Source organism: Mustela nigripes, chromosome 1 (assembly GCF_022355385.1).
Source record: "Mustela nigripes isolate SB6536 chromosome 1, MUSNIG.SB6536, whole genome shotgun sequence".
Classification (NCBI taxonomy): domain Eukaryota; kingdom Metazoa; phylum Chordata; class Mammalia; order Carnivora; family Mustelidae; genus Mustela; species Mustela nigripes.
Window position 1 is genome coordinate 265,520,221 of NC_081557.1, and position 9,296 is coordinate 265,529,516.

Genomic DNA, 9,296 nt, shown 5'->3' on the forward strand with positions numbered 1-9,296 from the left:
GATTCTTAACTATAGAGAACAAACTGGTGGTCTTCAGGGGCTGAGTGAAATAGGTGAGGGGAATAAGAGTTCAGTTCCCATGGGTGCCGGGGTGGCTCAGTGGGTTAGGCTGCTGCCTTCGGCTCAGGTCATGATCTCAGGGTCCTGGGATCGAGTCCTGCGTCAGGCTCTCTGCTCAGCAGGGAGCCTGCTTCTCTTCCTCTCTCTCTGCCTGCCTCTCCATCTACTTGGGATTTCTGTCAAATAAATAAATAAATAGTTAAAAAAAAAAAAAGCGTACAGTTCTCATGACGAGCACTGAGTAGTTTACAGAATTGTTGAATTCCTCTGCTGTACATCTGAAATTAATGTAACACTGTTAAATAGACTGGAATTAAAATAATAATAATGATAATTTAGCGAATTAGACAAGGATTTCAGATTACAATGGACCCTCAACATGGATTTGAACTATAGGCAATTTTTTTTTATAAGTACGGTATAGTACTGTGAATGCATTTTCTCTTCCATATGATTTTCTTAGTGGCGTTTTTCTCTAGCTTCTGTTACTGCAAGTATACAGTATATGATACATGTAAGTATGAAATGTGTGCAAATCAACCACTGATGTTATCCCTAAGGCTTCTAGTGAACAACAAGCTATTAATAGTTAAGCTTTTGGGGAGTGAAGAGTTACTCATGGACTTTGGACTTCTACAGGGGATTGGCACCCCTAACCCCCATATTGTTCAAGGATCAACTGTAATTCAACTAATAGTTAAGAGATAGGGTCCATGTGCCATATTTCAATCTGTGACCTGGAATTAGATATTTTATAAAGAGACACAAGGGGAAAAAAACCAGCTAACCTTGGCCCAAGGAAATCTAGGGAAATCAAACATTGGACGAGACCTAACAAACTTCTTAAACGGGCAACATTGTTGTAAAAAATAATCATAGTTGCCTGTCTTCTCCTCAGATGGCTGTGTACATGCTCCTGGTGTTTTCCAGATGAAGGGTGAGCTAGAGCCGTGGTATTTCTCTGCCATTAGGACCCCACTAGTACCGACTGGATCTACGCCTCGCCCTCCAGTGCTCTTGAGCTCTGGATGGGTGCACTGGTTCTTTGCAAGGGTGTGTCACCCTGAGCGGTTCCCAACACACTTGCTACTGCATTGTGTGTGTCCTTTTGTCCCCTTCTGCTGCTTTTGGTTCCTTTCTGGGTGTCAGACCATCGCTGCCCTGTGTGTCAGACCCTGGCCTGCTGCATTCAAGAATGTGTCTGCTGTCGTCTTTGTTCCCTGGCTCCTGTAAACAAATCCTGGGCTCCCGGGTCCCCACATGGTTTTGGGGAAATGTCTCTTTTACACGTTTCTTTTGCCTCCCTGCCCAGGGGGTAACTCTCATGCTTGGCAGGCTCTGGGGGTAGGCAGGGCCCTGAGGCCCACACTCAGGCTTGCCTTCTCTCCATAGTGGTGCGGTGCGCCGTCTCCCTCAAAATGCTCTCACCTCCCTCCTTCCCAGGAACGCTCCTCAGAGCCAAGCAAAGATGCCTGCAGCTCTTCTGTCTGTCCAACCGGTAGGCACTCAGCTTGGGGTAAGTGGAGCCCTCCTACAACACAGAAGCCACTTCCTCAGTCTCTTCTGTGTGCCACAGCAGTGGTGAGTTGCGGTAAGTCAACAAAAATCCCCGCTCGCTGTCAGCCTCCTCTGATAGTGGGACACAGGGAATCGGGGCATCCTACTCCCCCTGCATTTCTGCAGACCTCTTCCTAGAGAGTTCGGGAAAGCAATGCATTCTTGTGGGGTTTTTTTTGTTGTTGTTGTTGTTGAAGAATTACATGTTTTATATCAGTTCTGGTGGTACCAACCACTTGAGGACCTAGATCACTACAGTTGAAAATAAATGTTATTTAGGAACCTGTCTGACCTTATTTCTAATCCCAGCCATTCCTCTTTTCTTTTGAGCTTTGGGGAAATTTATTAGTTTTCCTCAATGCAATTTCCTTTTCCTGATGGATGAAGATACTTGCTTCCTTTCCCTGGGCCTGTGCGTCTCTTTGATCTCTGTTTGTTCGCTTGGGTTAGAGCTCCACCATCTCTCCTAGGGGAGTTAGAAGCACCTTTTATTTGTCAATTAAAAATTAAACTTTGACAAGTATTCATAGTTGTTTAGCATAAATTAACAAGATATCACAGCCTCTAAGGAATTGCAATGGAGAATCACGTTCCACGAAAATGTCGAAAATGTCGTCATGCCTATTTTCAGATGGAAAGACAAAGGCATTGAGTGGGGACATAACCTGCAAGCGATGACTAAGCCAGGAAAGAGCCTGACCTGAAACTCTGGTTGCTTCTTTTTTTTTTTTTTTTTTTTTTGAGATTTTAGTTATTCATTTGACAGAGACACATCAAGAGAGGGAACACAAGCAGGGGGAGTGGGAGAGGGAGAAGCAGGCTTCCCACCAAGCAGAGAGCCGGATGTGGGGCTCAATCTCAGGACCCTGGGATCATAACCTGAGCCGAAGGCAGAGAGGCTTAATGACTGAGCCCCCCGGGCGCCCCTGAGCCTCCTTCTTGCTTGTTAAACGTTCCTCCCCTCGGAGTCTCTTTCCTTCCCACCCCTCCCCCTACTATTCTACGTCTGCCATTTGACAACTAAGGAAGAAGAGAGACGCTAACCCACTTCCAACCATAGAGAGTCTGTTAGACGGACTAAGGAAATTGAGACAAAGATGAGATGCTACTGTACATGGGTGAATATTGGAATATTAATTTAGACTCAATATTTTTCAGATAAAATGACTAAGAAATAATTCCCAAGATCCCCTAAAAACCTGGGACTCATTTCCTGAAGCAGTACAAAGGAGATGTCCGGAGAGAGAGAAAGATCTTGTTTCCCCGAAGACTAGGGCTTGAACTCAGCTTCAGTTTGACCTTATCTAAAAGAAAGACAGGACCTGACAAAAGGGCAACAACAAAATGTCAAGTTCACTTCTAAGTCTGCAAAACAATAAAGCCACACAGTACAAAAGGGAGGAAGAGAGTCACATCCTCTCAGTTACTTACAGCCTCCTCTTGTGGGTTGGGCACACTCTTCTGTAAAAATAAAACATTTTCCTGAGAATTGCTTTGTTGGTATTGTTACTTTTCTCAGAGTTATCAAGTGTTTAAAATACACAGTTCCAGGGACACCTGGCTAGCTCCGTCACTAGGGCAGGTGACTCGATCTCAGGGTCATGGGTTCAAGCTCCACATTGGGTATAGAGATTACTGAAAAAAATAAGTAAACTTAAAAATTTTTTTTAAAAAAGTTGGGTAAGAGAGGCCCTCAAAAATAAATTTAAAAAAGTAAAATTGCATTCTATATTTAGATAAACATTTCAAGCAAGTTTTACCACTGCACGCATTGAAGATAAAAATTAACTCTAATTGGTGTTTGGTTGGTGCTTGTGACTTCCACACTTGGCTTTGAAGATCAAAAAATAATACATATGTGCTTACATGTTATTTACTTTCTCCCACACACTCTGATAATATCTGGCCATTTTCTTATTTAAAACATCAAAAATATTGAGTCATGGGGGTATGTCTGTTTAGACACCAGAGTTTCAGGGCAGTGAAGCAGGAGGAGGGTGTGGAGGAGGGAGTGACGGTCAAAGACACAGAGCTGGTACTAGGCCCTAACACTCGCTGTGTGCCCTTCAGCAAGACACTAACTTCCTGGAGCCTCGGCTTGTTTATTTATAAAATGGGAATTAAGTAAGATACGATATGTATGGTGCTTAGTGCAGAGTCCAGCCTGAAGTATGTGTGTGGTACGTGGACAATAGTGGTTACGAATGTCGTGTACGAAGCCAGCCAGCCTGGGCTGAGATCTCAACTCGGGCAAGCTACTTAACCTCCAGTGCCTCTGTTCCTTCATCTGTAAAATGAGAATAACTATAGGGCCTATCGTATCAGGTTGTTGTGAAGATTTAAACAGTTAAAATATGTAAACCCTTTAGGAAAGTGCCTGGCACACAATACGTGTTCAAGAAGTGTTAGCCATTCTTCTTCTTCTAAAATTGTTTTAATGTAGTAGCCACATGTGGCTATAGAGCATCTGAAATGCACTTAGTCCTAGTTGTGATACACTCTACGTGTAGAATATATATAGAACCTCAAAGCATTAAAAATAAAAAATATCTCAATATTTCCTTTTATTTTTTTTTTTAAGATTTTATTTATTTGACAGACAGAGATCACAAGTAGGTAGAGAGGCAGGCAGAGAGAGAGGAAGGGAAGCAGGCTCCCCGCTGAGCAGCAAGCCCGACATGGGGCTCTATCCCAGGACCCTGGGATCATGACCTGAGACAAAGGCAGAGGCTTTAACCCACTGAGCTGGCCAGGTGCCCCATATCTTTATATTTTTATATTATATGCTGAATGGATATTATAAATATATTGAGTTAAACAAATTATAAAAATGAATTTTGTGTCTTTTTACTTTTTTAGAGTAGCTACTGGAAAACTTATAAGTACATATGTAATTCTCATTATATTTGTATTGGACACAGGTAATTCTAAAAAAAAATCTTAAAGCAAGAAGTTCATCTTTTTGGTTTGGCTCAAATCTGGGATACTTGTGGTATGTTTTTTGTCATAACTGAAGAAGTACTGAGGAGAAGCAAAGGAGTTACAGTGTCCTAAGTGAAGCCATTAGAAGTTGCTGCAGTTTTAGGTTGTGTTGATTTTTCCAGGAGTAATACTCCTTTCTCCTCTGAAGTGTTTTGTTCCATTGTGGGATTACATATTAAGAGAGACACAGGGCATCTAGAATATATCCTTGGTAAGCCTCCGAGGAACATGAGAAGTTTTCATCACCATGCCATGGAAGAGAGGAACTGTGGGTGGGTAAGAATATGAGCATTTAAGTGAACATCTAATATGAACTCAGCTAAGTGAGGAGAAGACGTCAGTGGCATGACAGCGTCACTGAACACCAGGGAGCAGACTTGCCATGTGGAAATGGAATTGAAAATGGAATGACCCAAAGGGTTCAAGTGGGTCCAAGTTAGAGGGAAGATGATTTCAGCTCTAATATAGGGAGCAGCCTTAACAATTAGAGTTATCCAAAAATGGAGTGAACTACCTTGCAGAATATTCAAGATTTTGCCACCATAAATTTAAGCAGAGAATTATAGATAGGGATTAATACATCAGGTAGATAGAAAACCTCAGAAGCTTTTCAAACTCTGAGATTCCATGGTTAAGGCTCTGCCACTAATTCTGGTAGAGAGCTGCTGATTCATGCATCATGACCAGAATAACTGGAGTTCTATGATTTTTTTTTTTTAAAGATTTTATTTATTTATTTGACAGAGAGAGATCACAAGCAGGCAGAGAGGCAGGCAGTGAGAGAGGAGGAAATAGGCTCCCTGCCGAGCAGAGAGCCGGATGCGGGGCTCAATCCCAGGACTCCGAGACCACGACCGGAGCTGAAGGCAGTGGCTTAACCCACTGAGCCACCCAGGCGCCCCGAGTTCCATGATTTTAATTAGTTTTTTTTTTAAGGTTTTTTAATTTATTTGACAGAGAGGTCACAAGTGGGCAGAGAGTCAGGTAGAGAGAGAGGAGGAAGCAGACTCCCCTCTGAGCAGAGAGCCCGATGTGGCACCTGATCCCAGGACCCTGAGATCATGACCTGAGCCGAAGGCGAGGCTTAACCCACTGAGCCACCCAGGTGCCCTTGTTTTGGTTGTTTGTTTAGAAGATACAGAAGTTGGCTGGTACTAGCTCAAGCAAGCAGAGGTTATTGTGGGGATATATGGTAGATAGGGATCTCATAAGAACACCGGAGAGTGATAGTGATACAGCAGACTTGACAGAAACTGTAACAGAAACTGAAGCTGCATCTGCTCTCTTCCTCTCAGAGGCCGGCTGGTCTCTTCTTGCAGGATAACCGTCTTCCTCCACAACCTCGTTCCGGTCTCTTCTTGAAACTGACTGGCTTCACGCAACTCTGTGCCTGCGCCATGTCTGCTCACTGATCATTTCAGCTTGTCTTTCAGAGCTTCTCTAGCCTTGAATCTACTCATGACCTTACTCAGGTTCTCCTACCTGAATGTTTCAGTCTTTCATTTTCCCCAATTCCAGTTTTAAGAGAAAAAGAATTGTCCTAGTTTTTTTCTAGCTAGATCACTCTCTACAATATAGATGGACATTCCTTGGGTCAGATAGCTTCAACCGGTCCAGATAGCTGGGGTTGGGGAATTTTATTTATGTGGGAGGGGAAGTTTCCACCAGAAACAGATGTGGGTGGGGCAGGGAGTTATTGATATTTCTGGTATTTCTACTGAGAGATGAAGGTCATGGAGTTTATACCCAGAAATTTGGGAATCCACTTCAGTTTATTCTGTGTATTTTTTTCTTGTAAGAAGGCATTTTGTAAAATGAACATATAATGTATTATTTGCCCCAGGGGTACAGGTCTGTGAATCATCAGCATTCTGTGTATTAAGAAGAGGGAGCCTAGTCAAAAGATTCTGTTTGAGACTAATGATACAAATATGAATTTTATTCTAGGATGTGTTCTAGGAACTTGTAATTCAAAGCATGGTTCATGGACCAACCGCATTAACACTGCTTAGGAGCTTGTTGGAAATCAGAAACTCAGGCTCCATCCCAGACTACTAAATTAGAATCTACATTTTAATAAGATTCCCAAGTGATCTGTATTCACATTGAGGTTTGAGAAGTGTCGCTCTAGGGTAAGTTGGTCTGGTTTAGGTCTTTTAAGTTACCAAAGGCTTTTATCAGGAAATTTCCAGTAGTATGCTCCAGCCATAAAAGAACCAAGTGCTAAGGGGCCAAAATTCTGTGAGTTGGTTGATTTTATGTAGCGCCAGGTGTTAGACATTCACCAACATTCCACTGGACAGCTCTGAATCTCCTAGTTCAATCCTGAGTTAAAATAGCCTCCTGGGGGTTGTGGGACACAGTAACTCCCATATTGGCTGGGTGTGGAGCAAGACAAAATGAGTTCTAATTTCTCACCAAATTTTCTACCTTATGACCAAGAAATCGTTATTCTAGATAGATGTTTCTGTATCAAAAAAAGTAATCCGAGTCTACAGTAAGCACAAAGAGGGAAGGCAATCAAGGACTTAGTGATGATACTTAAAATCCATAGAGACAAATGGGCAGAGACCAGAAAATCTCCCAGCTGGCAGCTGGACAGATTTAGAGCAGAAACCCACATATGGAAGAGTAGTTTCTTATGGAGGAGAAGATAAGGTAGGTAGATTCTGGTCCTAGAGACATAAAACGTATGGGAGTTAATGGTTTTATTGCCTATATTATATGGAGTATAAAATTGTTAAACAAAACAACTCCAAGTTAATGACAGGTATGGATGCAAACGTTTCAGGGTATTACACAGGGAGTGATTTTTAAAGTGTGGTCTCTGGACAACTACACCAGTTTTCAGCATCACCTGAGAACCCATTATAAATACAAATTCACGGGCCACACTCAGGCCTACTGGATCAGAAACTCGGGGGTATAGAGCCCAGCAATCTGTTTTAACAAGCCTTCTGGGTGACTCTGATGCATACCATTGAAGTAGGAAATGTCATCGAGTTCCTTATTTTTGTCCGATATGAGAATCCACTTTCAACTTGAACCCAAAATGGGAACTGACTCTTCTTGCAAAGGAGTTTCCAGAACAACTGAAAGATGGTTGAAGAAAGCAGAGAGCACAGATCAAGGGAACTACAGGGCTAGGCAAATATTTAGAAGCTTTTCCCAGGGAAGTTAGCCAAGCAGGCCGCAGCTGGCATGTTGCCAAGACTCCTGGAGAGTATAACTTCCTAGAAATCAACTGGGAAAAGTTGTGTTTAAAGTGAACTTTAAGGAAGTGCATGAACACAGCCTAAAGACTTTCTGCAACTACTAATAAAAGTTCTGGTATGAAGAATGTGACATCCTAGCACATGAATCCTACGTGTATCAGCATGTACTATATTAAGAAATAAGCAGATAATGAAGAAAAGGTAACTGGACAGCATATTGATTTTGCCTTTCTGGTTAAGGGCTCCCACTGGTTCCTCAGTAATGACAAATTGTAACATTTAATGAGTGTTTACTCCGTGCCAGGTACTATAGTGAGTACCTCAACAAATTATCTCATCAGTCCCCTGTCCCAGATAAGAAAACCGAGGCCCAAAGAGGTGTATAGTAACTTGCCCTAGGTCACTTAGCTGGTAAGTGACGATGCTGAGGTTCAGACCCAGAAAGTCTGGTTCCAGAGCACCACTGCTTAACCGAAAGCTCTACTGCCTGTCTTTGGTGAGAACTTCATTATGTATTAAATATTTAGAGGCTGAAGAGTTTCCATTTCAGAGTGTGGATTTTGTAGTTTTTAATTAACTCTCAAACTAAAGAACCTCTTGACATGTTGTTATTCAGCAATAACTGGATTCCGGATCCCATGTGATGGATGCCGTCCAGTTCTGGGGGTCCAAGTGGGCAAGGGGAGAGGTCGCACCTCTACTGCTTTAACGCGGCTGCTCCGACACGCACGGACACGCACAGACACGCTGCTCCGAGTCCCAGGATGAGGTGTTCACGGTACCTCCTTCTCACCTGAGGCACACAGGAGCACACAGACCGGCCAGATGACCCTGCGCACAGAAAAGGAGAGTTGCAGAGGCTAAGGAAAAGCACCTTTAATACCCTTTTTTGTCTGGAAATGGATTTGGTGAACTTGCCCCAAATCCTGAATTTAGCCTCAAACGAAATTAGATTTTTTTTTTTTTTAAGATTTTATGTATTTACTTGCCGGAGAGAGCGCGCGAGGGCACAAGCAGGGGAGTGGCAGACGGAGGGGGGAGCAGGCGCCCCGCTGAGCTAGAAGCCCCCCGTGAGGCTCATCGTAGTGTTCCAGGATCACGACCTGGGCTACCCCGGGGTCCCATGAAACTCGTCTTTCAACCTCACGAGAGCAACGACCGTGTTGGTTTTGCCGCATCAGCGCGTCCGGGCGCGGCTTGACCCACGGCAGAGCCCCGAGTTCGTGAGAAAAGGGAGAAAGTGTTAACGGTAGATTCAAGTTCTCTGAGTGTGCGTGAGTATGTCTCTCTGTGTCCGTGTATGTGTCCGTGTGTCTCTCTGTGTCCGTGTGTCTCTGTGTGTGTCTGTGTCTCTGTCTGTCTGTCCGTGTGTGTGTCCGTGTCTCTCTGTGTCTGTGTGTGTGTCCGTGTGTCTCTCTGTGTCTGTGTGTGTGTCCGTGTGTCTCTCTGTGTCTGTGTGTGTGTCCGTGTGTCTCTCTGTGT